The sequence below is a fragment of the Xenopus laevis genome, chromosome 3L (assembly GCF_017654675.1).
Source record: "Xenopus laevis strain J_2021 chromosome 3L, Xenopus_laevis_v10.1, whole genome shotgun sequence".
Classification (NCBI taxonomy): domain Eukaryota; kingdom Metazoa; phylum Chordata; class Amphibia; order Anura; family Pipidae; genus Xenopus; species Xenopus laevis.
In genome coordinates, this window is record NC_054375.1 from 48,747,912 (window position 1) to 48,770,457 (window position 22,546).

Consider the following 22,546-nt stretch of genomic DNA (forward strand, 5'->3'; position numbering starts at 1 on the left):
ATGAGGATATTAGAAGTTACCTCGGAGTTCCATGACCCGTATAAAAAAAAAACGGCCTTCGGCCTCGTGTTTTTATATGTTCATGAAAATCCTTGGTAACTTATAATATCCTTATATTTTAAAAGGGGGTACTTTATTCACTATATAAACGGCTCTTAGTGGTGTGATCATTTATAAACGGTGCTTAGTGAGGTCATTTTTGTCATACGACTCACTAAAACGCGTGTATTATAATAAATAAAGTACGCCTTGTTGAAAAATGAGTATATTGGAAGTCACCTCGGAGTTCAATGACCTTCGGCCTCGTGCTTTTATATGGTCATGGAACTCCTCTGGGACTTATAATATCCTCATATTTTACAATAAGGGGTACTTTATTCACTATATAATCTAACATCCTTCTTAATAAATTGGATTTTCTGATAGGGAGAACAGAAAGAAGCTATATGTGTGAGGGCTGATTGTCTGGTTTGTGTGCTCCATCATTACTCCGACTATAAATTGTTACCTGGCTATACGTGGAATAGGAAGTTATGTCTTGTTAGTTTTCAAACCAAAATATTTATAAAAAGACAGCCAGACATCAATATTTACAAGCGATGCACTGAATCCAGGATTCAGTTCGGGATTCGGCCAGGATTTGGCCTTTTTCAGCAGGATTCGGATTCAGCCGTATCCTTCTGACCGGCCGAACCCAAATCCTAATTTGCATATGCAAATGGTATTTAACTGAATCTTTCGTGAAGGATTCGGGGGTTCAGACGAATCCAAAATAGTGGATTCGGTGCATCCCTAATATTTATACCTTACAGTTTGCTCATAAGTGTAAGAATCCTTGCCCTGTTCTTGGTTAAAGCACTTGATGGCCTCCAGTGTTTTTGTTTGTTGTGTAATTACTAACACAGTAATTGTTTGTGTCTATTGGACAGCAGTGGTACTACATGCCTATCTAGACCAATAAGTCCACAGCTGAGAGAGTTTTCTGTGTAGGATCAGGGCATATTCTGAATATGCATATTGACTGCGAGAGGTCCCTATATTTAGTATAAAGTTTCGGTTTCTGCTAAAGAAGAAGTAAAGTGTGTTTTAAAACCTGAGACCACTACAAAGGTTCCCCCTCCCAAACCACCGCATGTCATTTGAAAAAGTACCATGACATCAAAGTGTTTTGTAACAACACTACAGTTCCAGCTGCTGGGAATTCTTTAGGATGCCTGGGTTCACATTACAGTAAATCAGTCCTGTTTTGGCAATAAATGTCCTATTTTATACGAGAAATCTTTTCATTCTATTGTCCTGTAGAATCATGACTGTGGAAGTGTGTGAGGAAGTGTCCTGCAGTGAAACTGGACAGTAAACGGGTGGTTTACCTTTAAGTTAGAGGGGTTGTTCACATTTAAATTAGCTTTATAGTATGATGTAGCGTATGATATTCTGAGACAATTTGCAATTGGTTTTCATTTTTTATTATTTGTGGTTTTTGAGTTATTTAGCTATTTGATCAGCAGCTCTCCAGTTTGCAGTCTCAGCAATCTGATTGCTAGGGTCCAATTACACCCTAGCAATGATGCATTGATTTGAATAAGAGACTAGAATATGAATAGGAGAAGGCCTGATTACAAAGATAAGTAATAAAAAGTAACAATCTATAAATTTGTAGCCTTACAAAGCATGTGGTTATTAGATGGGCTCAGTGACCCCCATTTGAAAGCTGGAAAGAAGCAGAAGAAAAAGGCAAATAATAAATAAAGTATAAAGAAATAATGAAGACCAATTGAAAAGTCACTTAGAACTGGCAATTCTATAGCACACTAAGGGGCACATTTACTAAGCTCGAGCGAAGGATTCGAATGAAAAAAACTTTGAATATCGAAGTTTTTTTTTGGCTACTTCGACCATCGAATTGGCTACTTCAACCTTCGACTATGACTTTGACTTCGAATCAAACGATTCGAACTAAAAATCGTTCGACTATTCGACCATTTGATAGTTGAAGTACTGTCTCTTTAAAAAAAACTTCGACCCCCTAGTTCGCCACCTAAAACCTACCGAGGCCAATGTTAGCCTATGGGGAAGGTCCCCATAGGCTTTCCAAGGTTTTTCTGATCGGAGGATAATCCTTCAAAACCTACTTTGCCACCTAAAACCTACCGAGCACCAATGTTAGCCTATGGGGAACTTCCTCATAAGCTTTCCTGGCAATTTCTGATCGAAGGAAAATCGTTCGATCGATGGATTAAATCCTTCGACTTTGATATTCGAAGTCGAAGGATTTTACTTCGATGTTCGAATATCGAGGGTTAATTAACCCTCGATATTCGACCCCTCGGTAAATGGGCCTCCCCAAGTTAACTTAAATGTGAATCACCCCTTTAACTTTAAGTATGGCTAATTATAGGCACCTTTTCATGTCTTACTTATAAATTATATATTTGTGCCTAAACAAAACACAATCAGCCGAACACACATTGTTAATCAACACCAATGCCACGGATTTATAAAGGAGCAGATTTGTGGTAAAAAACATTAAAAAAAAAACACAAAAACTTGTGCAACTTATTTTCTCCAATGCTAACTTGAGAAAAAAAAAGAGAAAATGTTAATGCATGTGTTTCTTCAACTGTCACATGCCAGTGGGAAGTGCACTATTCAATTCATTTTAAATGAGGCTGAAAATCTTGAATGTTTTAATAAACTGGGAAAATAAATCCTATTGACTTTTATACAACCTCTCCAGAGTTTTTTCTGGTGTCTGTGAGGCATGTGAAAAATTTCTCAAAAGTACTCGTCGTGATGAAAAAAAATCAAAGGTTTATTTAATTTTGCAGACCTCCATAACAAAATAAATAAGCAAGACTCTTAGTTAACACAGTTCAGAGACTTGCAAAACAGACTTTGTTACCAAAAAAAAAAAACAACAAAAAAATGATATTTACATCATACAGAACCACTTGTTAAAACAAGCACTTCCAACTTGGGGGCAGATTCACTAAGCACCGAATATACACTAGCGTCCGCTTCACTCACATCACAACACTTCCCCAGGTGTAGATTTGCCAGGACAACTTCACTAAAATCCAAAGTTGCGCCCAGGTTGCTGAACGCTGGCGAAGTTGCACTAGCGTTACTGTGGCAAGCGAAGCAAAGTTGTGCTACTGTTGCCTAATTTGCATACAGCGGGAAGTAGAGTTGTTATATTGCCTTACACATGATCCCAATGTATAGTTTATGTGCCATGTATGGAAATGTAGGGGGGAAGCCGGGTACCCCAACAAAAAAATTACGATCTTTTGCTTTTGCAGCCTATCACCCTGAAAAATGAAAAAAATGGAAAGTCGCCAGCGTTTTTTGTGACTTAGAAAAATTTTCAACTATTTTTTGAGGAACTCCTATCCAGGGCCAGAACTAGGGGTAGGCAGAAGAGGCACGTGCCTAGGGCACAAATGTGGAGGGGTGCCAGGCACCGTACCTATTCTGCGTCTTGCCCCTAGTTCGGCCACTTCTTTCCCCATCTGTGGCAGAAATCCCCACTTCCACTTCCTAGACGCGCACAGATGCGCACTCTTCCTAGACGAGCACTCTTCTGTGCAATTGGCTTGTGCACTTGATCGCCGTGTGCGCACTTCAGACAGGCGATGTACGGACCACAGTAGCTCTGAGAGATGCAAACCGGGACTTGTGTTTAGTACCAGGTACAGGGCAGCCATCGGGGGGGGACAGGGGGGAGAGTTGTAGGGGGCCCGAGGGTAAGGGGGGCCCCGGCCACGCCACACTTACTTGATTAGCCGGGCCCCTCATCTTTCTGAGAGCTGCTGACTTCGGGAAGGCATCGACGTTTAAGAGGCCCTGGCCACCAATTTTTTTTTCTCATGTGGGATTCTAGACAGCAATATTTTTTAATGGGGGAGGCCTGGCCACAAATGTTTTTTTTATGGGTGGCCCTGACCACCAATATCTTTTTATTTTTTATTAACATGTGGGAACCCTAGCCACCAATAATTTTTTTTTTTTTACTGTGGGGTGGGGAGGGTGGACCTGTAGGTGGGGCTTGAGGTGGACACAGCCCAGGGGCCCAGGAAATTTTGTCGTACGGGGCCCTGCGATTTCTGATGGCGGTCCTGACCAGGTACAATGCCGGTACTAAGACCTTGGGTGATGTAGTTAAGAAACATTGGAACATAATATGTGCAGACACTGATTTGTCTAAGATCAAAACTGACCCGGTTGATTGTTATGCAGCTAAAGGGAGAAACACCTGGCTAATGGAGTTGAAGCAGGAATGTTTCAGTTGCCCAAGTTGTACATCATGCTGCTGGGACATCTTTTTTACACCCCCACACGGGGGTGTGGGGGTGTAACATGCATTACCTCACATGTAATTTATTTGATAACTTGCCCGTGTCGGGTTATCTTATGTTGGTAAAACTGATCAAACCCTGAGGCTGCGGATGGATGGTGTCACAGCGAAGCCAGTGGCTAAACATTTTCTAGAGCAGGGGCACAGATTGCCCACTTTTAAGTATATTGTTATTGACCATACCACCTCCCCTTAAAAGAGGGGGTGATAGATCCAAAATTTTACTGCAACGGGAAGCATTTTGGATTAAAAAATTGAACACAATAGCGCCATTAGGACTTAATGAAAACTGCTCATTGCTATGTTTCCTAAACCAAAATACTCTTCTGAATGCCTGAAACATAATTACCTTTCATATTGTTTGTATCCTGTGCCTTGATTTCATTAGTTACATTTGCTAGTGGTTTGCTACAATTGTTACTAGTTTGTTACATTAATCATGCCGGCAATGTTCACTCCATAGTCTGTCGGATCATGTTTGTTTTTATCTACGTGTTCCTCCCCAGGTTAACCCTGCATTTGTATACACTTAATTGCTTGGATAAGTGAATAGTCTATAATTTGTTCAGCAGGGTAGTATAACTGAGTTTGTGTACACATAGTTGGGCGAACCATTTGTGGGTGGGAGTATTTTATCTATAAAATAGGTTCTTTTATATCTGCACATTTAGGTCTTGACAATGGTCATAAATGGAGACCGAAACATTGACCTGCTGTATGTTTTAATAATGTATTAAATAAAGGTATTTTTTTACTTTTTCCAAAATCCTGGTGTGCATCTATACTCCAAACAATTTTTGTATGAAAAACACATTTAGATAGCACCCTATACTTTTGCTGTTTTGAATGATGTGCTGAAACAATGGTTGAACTATATATATATATATATATATATGGATGACTCAGTATAATATCTGACAGGCCACAAAGGAGGAAGTGTGCGCTTGCAGGACGTGTTACTCATCAGCTGCACGGGGAAAGCCCAGTTACTGATGGTGCTATCACACGCCTGTGCTTTTATTTGTTTTGTTGTCCAGGAGCCATGTCTACCAGTGTATGCATGTACATATTTATACATAGAATAGTTACAGTAGATAGGCAGATTTTTAGACAGTTGGTTTAGATAGACAGATGGTAAATGGTAAATGGTAGATGGTAGATGGTTGATGACAGACAGATACAGAAGATAGGTAGATCAATAGATAGAGAGATGAGAGACATGAGACATGCAGATAGAAGATAGACAGATACGTGTAGATAGAAGATGGATAGATACATGCAGAAAGATAGATAGATAGCTAGATAGATAGATAGACAACAGATCAAACTTCCCATTAGAACACATGACATTCATTTCTTAAAGTATATTTCTTAATTGCATGGGCACAGGCAGGGTTCTAGTTACAGACAGTGCAAGTGATCAGTTAACAGATGTACAGTCCAGTAGTACAAGGCCCTCATAGCAGAGCTCCTCTTAGGATTGCATTATGTTCCAACACTGGTCAGTGACACCTACAATATTCTTTCTGCTCTCCTCAGTAGAGCCTCTGGTATCTCTACTAATTACCTTCAGGGGCCTATTTTTAATGCTGTGTAAAAGAAAATTCGCCAAAAAAAACAGTGTGAAAAGCGGCGTAAAATAACTAGCGCCATGCCAACACCATTATTTTACACAGCTTCAGACCTTAGTAAGTTCCGGCAGAGATTGCTGAAAGAAAAAGCATATTAAAAAATGTTGCCATTTTTACTCTGTTTTTTTACACAGCAATGCCAATGACTAATTAAATATGCTCCTAAAGTCTATCTTTCTTTACTAGAGTGAGCTATTACTGGAGCTAGCCCACACACTAGTTAGTGCTACCTTGCAGGTCTTCTATTACTGAGGTGTCCTGCTTCAGACTTTTTGGCACCTTCCACCCCCTCCTGCAAGTTTAGAGGATAAAGAGGTCAAATCATGGAATCTCCTCCCTGTCTCCCCTGGCCTATAGAGTATTCCCAGATTTAAAAAAGGAGTACCTAACCAGGAAGCTCTCTAACAGACTGAGACCATATCTGGAGCCAAAGCCTATGGGGAAGAGGAGGACAGATTCCTACACCCAGAGGTGTAGGGAATGTATACTCCAGGTCTATGTTGGCTTTCAAACTTCACAATTCCTGTAAATTCTAGCTGCTGATTGGTTTCTTTAAGTTATTCGACTTAGAAAAACTGCAGCTTATCCTTGACAAATAAGACAGGGATATGCTGATATGAATCATATGTTCTCTTAATTCATTAACTCATTTTTTAATTCTGCCAGAATCTTTGAGTACTTTTCTCGTGCTGAGCATTGATTGTGCAAATGTTAATCGGCCTATACCAGCAGGTCAAATCAGTGGGACTGTGTGGAATCAATTATCTGTCCCCCTAGGCAGTTCATCAAGGTAAGACAGAAGACAGAGCTTTGGAGGACCATAGATCAACTGAGGTGAAGCTTAGAGGCTACTAAGGTAGAGACATAAAAGAGACACCAAGACGATTAAACCATGAATAAAGTGGTTGTCTTTTTGAGAATAACCAGATCTAAACAAATTCAACTTAACCAGCTTGGGCTGAAATATAACCCCATCTGACTTCAGCTGAATTTTTACTTGTCACACAGCTAACCCTCAACTGACACTTAAGAAAAACATGGCAGCTGCTCCTCCCCTTCTTCTTCCTTAACAATCTTTCCCACAGGAAGTCAACAAAGCACACAAATAAGAACAATACTGTCACCTAGTGAACAACATAGCAATTACAATGAGCTGAATACATTTTAACATAAAACACACATTTTTGTGCTATTAAAATAGTCGCATAGTTACATAGTTAAATCAGGTTGAAAAAAAGAGTCCATCAAGTCCATGAAGTTCAACCCCTCCAAATGGAAACCCAGCATCCATACACACACCCCTGCCTACTTTCACATTAATTCTATATACCCATACCTATACTAACTATAGAGCTTAGTATCACAATAGCCTTTGATATTATGTCTGTCCAAAAAATCATCCAAGCCATTCTTAAAGGCATTAACTGAATCAGCCATCACAACATCACCCGGCAGTGCATTCCACAACCTCACTGTCCTGACTGTGAAGAACCCCCTACGTTGCTTCAAATGAAAGTTCTTTTCTTCTAGTCTAAAGGGGTGGCCTCTGGTACGGTGATCCACTTTATGGGTAAAAAGGTCCCCTGCTATTTGTCTATAATCTCCTCTAATGTACTTGTAAAGTGTAATCGTGTCCCCTCCCAAGCACCTTTTTTAAACCCTTTTTTACCCTATATTACAAGCTACGCTCTAATATTTTCTGAAGTCTCAGTGAATGCCAAGTAATAACATTTATGTATCTTTTCTAGTATATTTTTTCTCTAATTTTGGTTCGGTAGAATACAAAATGTGTTTTATTCTGGAGTGCTCCCTAATCACTTGCAATTAACTTAAGAATGCATAAAACATTGGCCAATCATAAGTCTTCTTGCTTCATATTAAACTGCTGGTCTTCTGTTTAAAGGGGTTGTTCACCTTTGAATTAACTTTTAGTACGATGTAGAGAGTGATATTCTGAGAGAATTTGCAATTGGATTTCATTTTTAATTATTTGTCATTTTTTAAGTTATTTTTAAGCTTTTTATTCAGAAGCTCTCCAGTTTGCATGTTCAGCAATCTGGTTGCTAGGGTCCAAATTACCAATACCAACCATACATAGATTTGAAGAGACTGGAATAGAAAAAGGAGAGGGCTTGAATAAAAGATGAATAAAAAATAAAAAGTATCAATAACAATAAATTTATAGCCTTACAGATAATTTGTCTTTAGATGGGGTCAGTGACTGCTGGAAAGCGGAAAGCTGGAAAGTGTTAGAAGAAATAAATAATTAAAATCCTATAACAAATAAATGATAAAGACCAGTTGAAAAGCTGCTTAGAATTGGCCATTCTATAACGTACTATAAGTTAACTTAAGGGTGAACCACCCCGTTAAAGCTTATGCAGATTGGACTTGCCCACATTGAAAAACCACTTCAAGAGTTTTAAATCACTTTCATACATTTCCTCCGGGTATTACAAATGTATTTGCTGCTTGGCCGTACATGGTTAAACTTACAAAGCGTAGGACTATTTAAACATACTATAAGATGAGCGCTGATCTTATCATTAGATCATTACTTAACGTGAACTGATAGAAAACCACAGAAGAGAAAACCCAGGCATGCTTTATGTTATTTCCAGCCAAAGTTCACTTTATTATCTGCAGGAGAAGCCTAAGGTATGTAACGGTATGAGAAAATATCTGCATATTATAACACAGTTAAGAGATCAATTATTTCTGCTGTCCATCTTTATGAATAATTGCTGAGAGCATTTCACATGGATGAATAAATAAATCACAAATCCGATGTTTTCCTCTTTCTTCAGGTTACAGTTTGTTCTGTATACAGTTTTACAATGTATTACTGGTTAATCTGCCAAATAAAAGCTTAACATACAAATAGCTTTACCAACAAAAAGCCTTTTGTTGGCTGGTTGGCACACTGGTGAGTTAAAGACTATACTGGAGTGTAAGCTTGCCTACAAAGGATTAGGATATTGGGTGACTTGTACATCCATGGCAACTATGGCACCAAAAATGATTTCTGTGCTGAAAGTATAGGCCTGTCATTGAGTCACACAAATAGAACTGACTCATGTTGCGAATTAAAGCTCTACTTTCACTATATAGCACTGTTTTTTAGAATGGATAACCCCCTTTTTGTAATTCATCATTTGGTTAGGGTCCTCCTTACCTATAGACATGTAAAATCACATTAGGAAAGTGAATAATTTAATCTATATCTCCCCCTTAATGACTTTTATGATCAATGGTCATGTCTAATATCCATGTAATTGGCTTTCAGGCTGCACCCATTACATTTTATAGAGTCAGGGCCGTGATCGGGAAATGAATGGGCCAAGCAGAACTATAAAAGAAAAACACTCGCACACCTTTTATGTAGATAATAGAAGATAAGCCCAGTGCCCAGTGTTTAGAAGATACTGCAACCTCCAGGTACTTGGTAGGGAAGAAGCACACTGGCACACAAGACTTGTAGTTGCAGGGCAAGCCCTTGCAAAAGTTTTTACTGCAGAAGTGCAATGTTTCGGGGCACCGCCCCTTTGTCAAGCAAATTTGGGCCAAGCAGAATGCCAAGGCTATCATAAAAAGGGTAAAAACTCCTACAAAAGGGCAAACTTGGGTATAATGGGGTGTGACCAGGCATGTGTATGCAACCCAGTCAGTATAACGGGTATAACATAAATGTCTTTAAAGCAATGGTGGTTAATTGCTTTTCTCCAAAGGAATTTACTATGCAGCAACATTACATAATCACAATGTATCATACACGTTATATAAATGATCGATGAGATGTCCCTGTGCTGTTGTAGCATATTGATTTATAACGACTTGTAATGACCTGCTATATTACCACTATCAAGCCACTACCCCTTCCTTTTAATAAATCAAAGCCTATTGGATATCATCATAACTCTCAGTCCCACCACATTAATAACTACTCCTCAATATTTGTAAATACATATTCTTATATGAAAAGTTGCATAATGTATATTTTGTACCAGATCATGCAATTACAGGTATGGAATCAGTTATCTGGAAAACCATTTTCCAGAAAGCTCAAAATAATGGAAAGTCCATCTTCCGTAGATTCCATTTTAATTAAACTTTTTAAAAATGATTTCCACTTTCTCTGTAATAATAAAACAGTATCTTGTACTTGATCCCAACTAGCATATTGGGTTTATCTAATGTTTACATGATCTTCTACTAGACTTAAGGTATGTAGATCCAAATTACAGAAAGATCTGTTATTCGGAGAAACCCCAGGTCCCAAGCATTCTGCATAACAGGTCCCATACCAGTATAAAGTTTCTCTATCGGCTTTATGTACAACATAATGTCACATAACCATTTTGCCAGGCATAATAGCTAGTGAAGGGCGAATCTGACTTGTTTCGCTTCTCCAAAAATGTGCGAAATGGAAAAGAAATTCGCAAATGCATTGAAGTCAATGGGAACATTTTTTTTTAATACACATTAGTCTATAGGTGTTTTTTTGCTGCAAAACATGATATTATATTTCGCTCATCACAGCCACTTTAAAGTGCTATTGCTATATATTTAGTATATGGCCCAGAATGTGGTCAGAAAGAAGAGTGCATGAACCTCTTGTATAAAATGAATTTATTCAAAAATCAAAACTGAAACTTTTGTTTGTTAGCTTTTTTTACTGGAGAAAGAATACTTCCATTTTCCATCATGGTGCCAAGACTTGTATGTTTAAACTAATGTGGGCACAGAGGGGCAGCAGAGTCTGCAGTTCCTGGTATGTGTTCAGAGTTTTTTCCATTGGAACTCAGTCCCATAGCCAATTATTATTATACCCCCATAGAGTTCTTGGTGTATTCTATTTGCATTGCTCATATAATATTTGCTCTTTCATATATTTTTACTTGCACAAGAATCCATCCACCATCTGGCTTTCTAGGAGACTAGCAGGATAGTACAGTACAACGCAACTCTTTATTGGCAGAATGAATGCCACATTTCTATAAAGATTGTCTTCCAGACTGGCCAAAAGTCAGTCCAATTCCTTTTTTTTCTTTTTTTTTTTTTTTAAATAAAAACATGTTCTGCCCAGAACAAAAAACGTCCCAGTAGTTTAGCTGAAATATATATATATTCAATATGCATGGGTAGCTGGATTCATTCTTCTTTTCCTTTTGCCTTATTCTAAAGTAATTAAATGAGAAACAGTGTTTTTCCCAGCCAGGGGGGTAAAGAGAGCAACCCCTATGGGAATTACAAAACCCCCAGCACTGGCTCTTCTCCACACAGTCCTTCTGAAACATTCTCAATAAACACCATCTCCCCTGGAGTAAACAGAACACTTAACCCTATCCACATTTCTCTGTATATGTATTCAAAAACAATGGCAGATGGCCTGAATAATGTTTATATATAAAGGTTTCGTAAACTGTTTATGTCCAAGCCTGTGAGTTAATCATCCGGGACCAATAACTCCTGCTTAACATAAAGTACTTTCAGGCTTTACTGTGCTCCAAAGCATCTGGACACACTTTGCACTTAACCGAGCATTAAATACATTGCAGCAGTGTTTCACATCCAACCTAAATGTCACCCAGTTATACAAAATAACATTTCTCTCTCTTAACATCTCTTTTGCAGCGCTCTTCCCAATATTAACACAATTGGTCCAGTTGGTACATCCTCACAGCACAGTATCCCCAAGCAACAACATGGGTCCTTCTTTGGGGCAAACTCACTAAGCGCCTAACGCTAGCGTCAATTCGCTAGCGTTGGTCATTTTCGTTACTTCGCAAATTCACTAACGAACGCTGGCGTAAATTCGCTAGTGTTACTTCGCACCCTTACGCCTGCCGAATTTTCGCAACGGACGTAACTACGCAAATTCAATAACGCGCGCATTGTACTGAACGCTACCTTTTACGCTAGACTTCGTTCGCCACCTCAGACCAGGCGAAGCGCAATAGAGTAGATAGGAATTGCTTCAAAAAAAGTTCACATTTTTTCTAAGTCCCAAAAAAATTATTTGATGTTTTGAAGGTTTCCGAGGCATTTGTAGTGATTGCACGTATTCCTTCATTGAAATTTGAATTTGGCGCCGTATGCAAATCAACCATCGCTAGCTTAACTTCGCTTCACTTAGCGTATCAATGCTAGCGCAACTTCGCAACCTTACGCTACTCCTGAGCGCAACTTCGGATTTTAGTGAGTTTGCGGAGCGCTGGCGAAACTACGCCTTGCGAAGTGTGGTGAAGTGCGGCGAAGTTACGCCTGGCGCAACTACGAATCTTAGTGAATTTGCCCCTTTGTCTTATTACAGGCTCACACTTTGTCCAAACTATCATCAAGCACACTGCCCTCACTGAGAGTACATTGCTTCCTAGGACTAACCTGAGACCTACATATTGTATCTCTTATTGAGATGGTAACTACCCCACTATTGAGCATTATAATAAATAATGTACCCCCTGTTGTAAGATATGAGAACATTATAAGTCACCTCAGATTTTCCTGAACTTCAACCTTTTGCTTTCATATGATCATGGAACTCCTCCATAACTTAATGATATATTTCAATAGGGAGTACTTTATTCACTATTTAGTGAATAAGTAGTTATAATTTGCAGTGATATCACACACCCATGAAAACTTGTGTATTATAAACAGTAATATACTCCCTGTTTAAGAGAATAATAGCAGTCAATCCGGAGTTCCATGACCTACATACAAGAACTTGGTCTACATCCTTATGGATTTATATGGACATGTTCAGATCCTAAACGTCTTAGTCCTCACGAGGAGTAAGAAATGTTGTTTTTTTTTGTGTTGCACCTGACAATAAACATATTAGCCTACTGCATGTCTCCAAGAGCTCATATAGTTTCATCTATTTTACCATCACATGTTCTGAAAATAGCAGAGAAATGAAGAAGTAAGAGATTAACACTTTCCTGTTGATTTCCTGATGACTTATCGTATAGCTAAGAATGAATGTATATTTTTGTTGCCAAGAGATAAATGGTGAAGAGCTTACCTCAGCGCAGCAAATGTGTTGTCTTTTTTCCAAATGGCAGTGGTCCAGTCCAGAGGATAAAATATATAGGTTATTTGAGTGGCTTCTAATAGGTATTATTTTGCTTTCATTTATTTACTTATATCATTGGCAATCCCTAACAAGAATACTGAGTAAGCAAATCAAATTTAATGAGTGATTTACATATGTAAAAACAAGGGGTTCCAACCTTCATCAAAGCAACAATGAAAGATATTTATGCAGGGCAATGTTGGAATTGGGGACCTTTGGCCCAACAAGGACCTGACTCCAAGTGCCTCCAGAGCACCTGAACCCAAGGGCTCCCTGTATGCTCACACAGGACCACTTAGCTGCTGTGACATGTTTGCACTACGTGTGGCATGTACAGTGGGAGAGGTGCACTAAAGGGAGACTGGGGGTGCAGCAGGGAGACTGAGGATGCCAAAGGGAGACTTAAGGGGCTACATAATGTTTATTATAAAGTGCAGGAAGTAGCAGTTGGCACAAATAGTGAACACTTTATAAAAGCTGCCAAACCAGCCAAAGTCCACCAGGATTTTGTTCAGTAGCCAATCTGATCCTACAGAGAAACTACCTGCATCATGGGATTGGATTGTGGTTTCAGTCATAGGGGTTTGTAAAAAAGAAACTTTAGAGAACCATGGGCACAATGATTTTAATAGTTTAATAGATTAATAGTATGGCCACATTTAACTACATTGACATGACTGGTATTAATGTATTGATGGTTAAAATCCACTAGAATGTATAAGAATGCAATTTGCAAAGCACAGCAGCACGACCAAGTTGTTTGCAGTAGAAAACATATCAGGATGATGAGGTCATGTACATCTAAAACTTACTTGTAAATTAGAATTATTTTGCATGCACTATAGTTTGGGTACATAGGCTAAAATATTTATATATTATTTGAAAGACATTGCCAAAATTGCAGATAACAACTAGGAGATTTATGGGTGTCTCTCTAGAGTTGAGTATGGGGATATATCTAAAGCCCTTGTAAAATAAAAAAGCATCCAGGGAACAGTAAATCTGTGTTTTATAAGAAGCAGTTAATGCCTGCCACATTATACATACATTACATACACAGCTTAACCAGCCACTTTGATTCTTTTATTGTAAATCATAGAAGTCTGCAGTAAAGTAGAGATGATATGCAGTTGTTGGCATCACATCACTTAGGCAGTTATGCAAGCATACAAGAGAAATATGTATTAATGGTAAAAATAGTTGGACATTAATGTCAATATATAATCCCTTTTTTGAGCTCATTTAGTGAAGAAAATGTGCATAAACACTATCTGCACTATCCAAGCTACAGTTTAATATAGGTACTGGCACATATAGTTTATAGATATATAGATATATAGATAGATAGATAGATAGATAGATAGATAGATAGATAGATATAGGTTTGTGTAAGTATGTGTATATATTCACACTGAGGGTCATTAGAAGAGGTTAAACTTGAGGGATTTTGGTCTTAAATAAATTACCTACAGTATGTAACCTCCAAAAATATTTTTCTTTACAGAGACAATCCTGATTCCACAGACTGAAAGGAAATCATATTAATCCCATGAACCATTTCTTACAAACCCCCTTCCTTTAAGCTCACGGTGTAATTCTACCCCTCCCTTACTAAGTTCTGTTATGAAGTAGTGGATTCTACAACTTGAAGTTGCTATGCTGTCCATAATGGACAGTCATTGAGGACTTCTTGTCCCAGAATCCATCACTTCACAATGGAGGGGTACAACTACACTGTGAGCCTAAATGGGATTGCGGGATTGAGGAAGGTTGAATCTCTATCTGAGCCTAAAATGGCACGGTTTTCTTTCAATTTGTGGAATAAGGTATGAAAAAATAAGAACTTATATTTATTTTTTGCCAGGTCAGATATGTTTATGGGCTTTTCTGCATAAACTCAACTGAATGATCTCATCTTTTTTTTAAAGAATGCAAATGGGTGCGGAAATGTAACTAATAACTCTGTTCCTGGACTTTGCCACTACATGTGCTATACATACCTGTACAAACATAGAATAATATCTATTTTACGCCAACAGCTGGGCCCCCAATGCCATCATGTAAATGCTCTGCCAACATTCCAAGAGGTTCTGTCCATGATCCTGCTTTAAAGCTTAAACAGATTTGATCTGTACATACAGTACAATACGCTTTACACCTCATTTTTTGTTGCAAACAAATGAATGTATAATGCTGGCAATAAAAGGGGATATTTCCCCTTAAATACCCTTCTGTTTTACATGAGAAAAGCAGTCTTGTGTTTACAGTGCATTAACATTTTTTATGATATTACCAATGTGTATCAGCTGTCCCTGTTCCCAGTGCAGCACGCTCACGTACAACTTCCAGCCCCGTGCCAGCAAAATCACTTCCTATCCTAATTTTCCGAGAGAATACTTTCTCCTTCTAACATCTGCTTCAACTGTAGATATAAAATTAACCATTGTGGCAATGCATTGAAATAAGTAATTCTAGAGCAGCTGAACTTGGTGAGCAAAATTCATTTCAATACTGCCTGGCTCTTGCTACCATGTGATTAGCCGTAAAATATATTCATTAAAGATAGGAAGAAGAATAGGTGCTATTAAATATACACAATCCCAATTCCTGCCAAGGGGAATGGAAAGAGAATTTAAATAAGAAATATGATCCTTAGTTGGCTGTTGGTTTACGGGATATACCGTGCATGATGATGTTTAATTATTCCAAGATATTAAAGGACAACTAGCATATGTTTATGACTACACTCACATATACAACCTTGAAGTAATAAAACTCATAAACGGAATATAAATTTGCAAAGATATGAATGCAAAATGCCATTTTACAAAATAATATTGCTTCGTAGACATTTATTACATTGCAAATTGTAGGTGCAATTTTATGACACATTGGCCCATAATGCACAATCTTTCTTTTCAGGTGGTAATTGAGGGGATTAAAAATTGTTTGTGATGGGGAAAAATTGTCAAGCATACCATTGATCAGAATTTGTTTAATATATTTCCCCAATAGAATCAGTTCAGAATATGAAAAATATTGCTATACATTTCACATGTTAAGGCAGCATAGCTACATCCATATCATCCTAATACAGAGTAATGATAGATAAACAGGACTCATTTACTACCACAAGTTCAATGTACAGAAGTGCAAATTCAGATGCAAACTGCCATGTTTATTACCCACAATGCAGCCCCCCCCCACTATTCCAGCATCATTGCAGAGTGCAGTGTTGCACTCACCACTAGTGATGGGCAAATTTGGGGCGTTTCACTTCGCCGAAAAATTCGTAAATTTCCTGCGAAATTTGCGAAAAGGCAAAAATGCGCCGGCGTCCAAAAAAACTGACGCTGGCGTCCATTTTTTTTGACGCTGGCAAATTTCCGTGGCGGTTTTGCGAATTTATTCTCCGGTGGTGAAACGCAGGAATTCATCACAAATTTATTTGGCAGTGGTGAATTATGGGAATTCGCCGCATATTCGCTACTGGCGAATAAATTCGCCCATCACTACTCACCACGGTTTCACTGGATATGTCAAAACAAGCATTCATTCATTAATCAGATGAATGTTGCAGCTAACATTTTTGTAGCGGGGATCGGGTCACTTTCAGCATTTAAATGTTATTAGAGCGTAGAGAGCACAATTTTGTTATAAACTAGTGATATGCAGGCCGGCCCAATACACTCGGGATACGCGGGTTTACTCGCAGGTTGGTTTGGTTCACCAACACAGTTTGTAGGTTGCAAACGGGTTTCGGTTCAGCTCTTCCTCCCATTCTCCTCACCCATGACATCCTGTGCTGGCTTCTTTCTCCAGCAATGTCTATTTATAGGCACAAGCCTGTTCCACTCCCTTTTGTGACATCAGAGATGGGAGGGGCAGTCACGGACCAATAAAGAGAAGTGCCAGGCGGGTTTGGATCAGGTGCAGATTGGTAGTGGGCTGGTTAGGGTCGGGGATAAAATTTTTGTCAACCCATGAAGTACAAATTTTTTTTGTGACAAATAAACATGTTCTCAGCCCAACAATGCAGGAAGGTAAGGAGCATGTATGGACACATAGCATGCTTTTTGGAGCAACCGCACTTGTATTCAAAAATTTGGCTGATTTACAACATGCCTCCCTCCACCTGCCCCTCATGAATACAGTGCTACAGAAAGTAGCATTGGGCAAACACTATCCTCCACTTTGGAGTGAACAGACCTGCAACAATTAGGGGCACATTTACTATGGGTCGAAGTAAAATCCTTCGACTTCGAATATCGAAGTCGAAGGATTTACCGCATTTCGTTCGATCAAACGATTCGAAGGATTTTAATCCATCCATCGAACGATTTTCCTTCGATCAGAAATTGCCTAGAAAGCTTATGGGGAAGGTCCCCATAGGCTAACATTGGTGCTCGGTAGGTTTTAGGTGGGGAAGTAGGTGGTCGAAGTATTTTTTAAAGAGACAGTACTTCGACTATCGAATGGTCGAATAGTCGAACGTTTTTTAGTTCGAATCGTTCGATTCGAAGTCGAAGTTGAAGGTCGAAGTAGTCAATTCAATGGTCGAAATAGCCAAAAAAAACTTTGAAATTCGAAGTATTTTTCATTCTAATCCTTCACTCGAGCTAAGTAAATGTGCCCCTTATTGTACTTGTTCAAAAAAACATGGCCTTTTTTTCCGCACTTTGCACCCTGATTTGCAGGTAGCAAATTACCTTTTTGATGCTTGAATAAAAATGTATTGCTGGCTACCTACTGGAAGTCATTTTTTTCTGGAAATGGTCCTAGTTAGCCACCATTTACAAAGTTAAAACAGTACAAAATATGTCATACAAATAAACAGAATCCATTTATCCTAACAAAAATCCCCATTTACTTAGTAAGAGCCGAGAACTGTTACGGAAAGGCAAAAATGCGAGAACACAGAATAATTAGAGAGCTATGGCTGTGGCTTGCGGCTCATTACCACCAGTCCCGTGGGAAAGATCCAGATCCTGAGTTGTTAGAACAAGAGTCAGAGGCAGAAACCTTTAAACACAGTATAAACAAGCTCACTGCTCCATTAGAGTTGAATCATCTTCCCCTTTACCAAACAGTGCAAAGTTAACTTGTGTACAGGGGCTCTGTGGCTCTGCTGAAATTAGGACATTGACTCTGATTAATCCTGCAAGATAAATTAATCTAAAACTGGATCACAGCAGCCTGTCCAACATTCCTCAGGCATTGTGATAAGCGTGTAATTTAATGAATCAGATAAGAATAAGAGTGACAAAGCATATGCATAACATGCAGATTTTCTGATCTGTATCGCCAGGCCATTTCTTAATTACCGCAATGTTCTTTCAAGGGTAAATGTAAGAAAACATTCGTATGCTTGATGGGTCTGTTACAGATTCCTGTGTCTTGAGGCCACCTAATGGTACAACTGGGGGACAGGGAGCAAAAGTGCAAAACATATAGGGGCAAATTCACTAAGCGCCGAAGCGCCTAACGCTAGCGTGAATTCGCTAGCATTGAGCATTTTTGTTACTTCGCCGATTCACTAATGAACGCTGGCGTAACTTCGCTAGTGTTACTTCGCACCCTTACTCCTGGCGAAGTTGCGCAACGGACCTAACTACGCAAATTCACTAACGCGCGCATTGTTCTGAACGCTACCTTTTACGCTAGACTTCCTTCACCACCTCAGACCAGGCGAAGCGCAATAAAGTAGATAGGGATTGCTTCAAAAAAAGTTAAAAATTTTTCTAAGTCCCAAAAAACGCTGGCGTTTTTTCTTTATTATGGGTGATAGGCTGAAAAAGATCGGAAATTCTTTTGGGGCTCCCCTCCTTCCCCCCTACATTTCCTGACTCATGGCAACTTAACTGTACAGTGGGAACATGTGTAGGGCATGATGATTTGAAGGTTTCCCAGGCTTGTGTAGTGTTGCTACGAATACTTCCATTGAAATTTGAATTTGGCGCCGTTTGCAAATTAACCATCGCTAGCGTAACTTCGCTTTGCTTAGCGAACCAACGGTAGAGCAACTTCGCAACCTTACGCTACCCCTGAGCGCAACTTCGGATTTTAGTGAATTTGCGGAGCGCTGGCGAAACTATGCCTGGTGAAGTGCGGCGAAGCGGACACCAGCGCAACTATGAATCTTAGTGAATGTCCCACATAGTGAGGCATGTAAGTAGCAGCTGCACCTGGTTAGGTGAAATTTTGTCAGCAGTAAGCAAGCCACACATACAGGTACATTGACAGAATAGAAAATAGAATAATTAAACGTTTAGTTAGAGTTCACCATCTGATAGTAATCCTCGACCCAAATGGGTATTGTATTCTGATGGTGAGCTCAACAGTAATATAGAAAATCATAGGAAAAACTTAAATGGGTTATTCACCTTTAAATTAACTTTTAGTAAGATGTAGAGAGTGATATCCTGAGACATTTTGCAATTGGTTTTCATTTTTTATCATTTGTGGTTTCTAAGTTATTTAGCTTTTTATTCATCAATTTGGCAATCTGGTTGCTAGGATCCAAATAACATTATCAACCATGCACTCATTTGAATAAGAGACTAGAGTATAAATAAGAGATGGCCTAAATGGAAAGATGAGGAATAAAAAGTAGCAATAACTATACAATTGTAGCTTCACAGAGCATATGTTTTGAGATGGGGTCAGTGACCCCCCCATTTGAAAGTTGGAAGCAGTCTGAAGAAGGCAAATAATTCAAAAACTATAAAAACCAGCATGGCAGCCATTTGTGGATTCTTCCTTTTTCTCACATTTTATTATGGAATCTGCAAAATCTCATTCAAAATACACTAAATAGGAAAGGACAGAAACAACTCCCGAGCTACATCAGCTGATGCCAAATAAAGACTTCTCCTTCTAAATTAACACTGACACAGGCCTTTCAGAGCAAGCCTTTGGCACAGTTACCGTTTACTGATATAGCTTATTTAGTGTCATTGTCAAGGGGAATTACATATTGTACATGGCAGTTAGTCGCTGTTTGCTAAATCAATGTATTCAGGTTTAGCACCTGGACATGCAAGCGGTTGCCAGAACCAAGTCATATTAAGTAACAGCAGTCCGTGTTGAGATGTGACATTTCCTTATTATGATTTTATTTTTTAATGCAGATAACCTTGCTGTATTCACCGGTGAGCACGGATAAGAAGCCACTGTGTGTGTTAACACCTGCCCTTCCTGCCTGATCACTAAATCTCATAAAATGATCTTATGGTGAGTAGCCATTTCCTTTGTAAAGCTTAAAATGAAAGTAGTAACTGCGATCAATCCTTGCACAGCACCTGCTTTGCTGCCATATGAACATGCATTGATTTTGTTTAAGTGATTTAAAGTAAATGTTGCCTTGCTGTCCCTAGAGATTTCCCAGTAAAATCCATTGACATAATTACCATTATTAAATGACCAATATGCCTTTAGTTTCATTTTCTGCTTAATGCATATTGTTATTCCATATTCCACCTAGTATTTATGAGGGCTGTTAGCTCAGATCAGTTTTCTTCTTGTCCAAACTGTCATTGTCTATATGGCTGCTGGCCACAAAGTTACTTATAACCTTCCATAGCCATCCTGTTGTGCTGTAACACCAAGAACTGTCGTGATAACTGTTCTTGAGACTGTTGGGAAAATTCAGTTTCCAGAAGGAGAGCATAGAGATGCTGCTGTTCAGCACAGAAAAACAAAGACCTACTCTTACAGCCAAACAGGTGGCTCTGCTTCTAGGCCAGGGTAGTAGTGACCAAGACTAGATTGAGAACAGAATTCATCCAAGTCAGGGGGGAATCCACATACACAAAATGTTATTCTCTTTTATTATCTTATCTTAAGGTGCTTCAAGTCTGTCCATTCAGATTTTTCCCATTACATTTTACATCCACATACATGAGCACTAAGGCAGTGTCCCCCTATCAAGCCATTGTGTATCGACACTCTTCCTCTTCATAATAATGCTGACCTTTTATTTTCACTGTGATTCAGTTCCATAAACAGTATTATTACCACCCTGTCCATTTCCAGCCCCATTTTGTTATCCTCCTTTGTCCTCTACCCCCTGTTATAACAAGCATTTTATTGTGCCTGTGTTATATAATAACTTATGCCCCTGCTTTTCCTGAACGACCCCCAAATTCTGACTCAAACTTATAAGAACTCTCTTATACTAACTGAAAGGGTTGAGAGCTGACATGATATAAAAACACTAAGGCCTTCAGTAATCACTTACCTTAATAAAGTCACACTTAGGTGCTTAATACTGCTGCTTCAGCCTAACTTGCACTGCAATAATGCAGTTAGGTCAGCCTTGAGGGCTCCCTAATGCAGGTACCCACTCTCAACCCTCTTACACCTGTACCCTCTCAACTTCCTCATCACAAACATTTCCCAATTTAACTTGTGGGGGCTACAGGTGCCCTTGTTAGCTTAGCTAACTGCCTCTCCCATGTTATTTCTTCTGAAACCTTGTGCTTTCTCTGCACTAGCAATTCCATCCTGAATTCCATCCACCCTCACCACTATTCAAGTGTTCCAGATGAACAAGTGCTGCATCATTGGGTCTGCTTCTCACCTCTATACTCACCAGACCTTGTGAAGGGAAGTTTCCTCTTGTCTGCATTTGAGATGTTCTGTCAGGCCAAAGAGGCTATTCCTATAAACCAACCACTTACATAAGCCTTTCAACCTGGTCCTCTAAAGGAAACTTATAGGGGTCTCATAAAGAAGGCCCAACCTGGAGTATTGCAGTTCTTAAGAGACAACCGCAAATTATACTTAAAGGAACAGTAACATCAAAACATTTAAGTAATACAAATATATTGTAGTGTTGCCCGGCACTGGTAAGACTGCTGTGTTTGCTTCAGAAACACAACTATTGTTTATATAAATAAGCTGCTGTGTAGCAATGGGGGCAGCCAATCAAAGTAGAATAGGCTCAGGTTACACAGCAGATAAACTCTGTAGAACATAATGGTGCTATCCACTATTTAACCTGTGCCATATAGCCTATTTTCAAGTTCCGCCATTGCTACACAGCAGCTTGTTTATATGAACTATAGTAATGTTTCTGTAGCAAACAGATCAGCTTTACCAGTGCAGAGTGACACTACATGATATTTCCATTACTTTAAAACACTGTTATTTTTGGTGTTACTGTTTCTTTAACGTTATGCAATATTATATTTGACCCTATTTTAACTATTCTTAGCATAGAGGAAATGATAATGTCAAGATATACTGTATGATTAGAGATATAGTGAAACGAGGCTGTGCACACCAGGTCATTTCAAATAAAGTCTACATTGTAATTACTGACGGTGCAAGAGACTAAAGGTAGAAAAATTGTAATTGAAAAAAGAGTCTCAATATGCACTCAGTAGATGATTTTAAAAATTCACTAAACTTTATTTAAACAATTGCCATTTCTGTTCATCACCATTTACCCTTAAATCAATTAATTAGAGATATCAT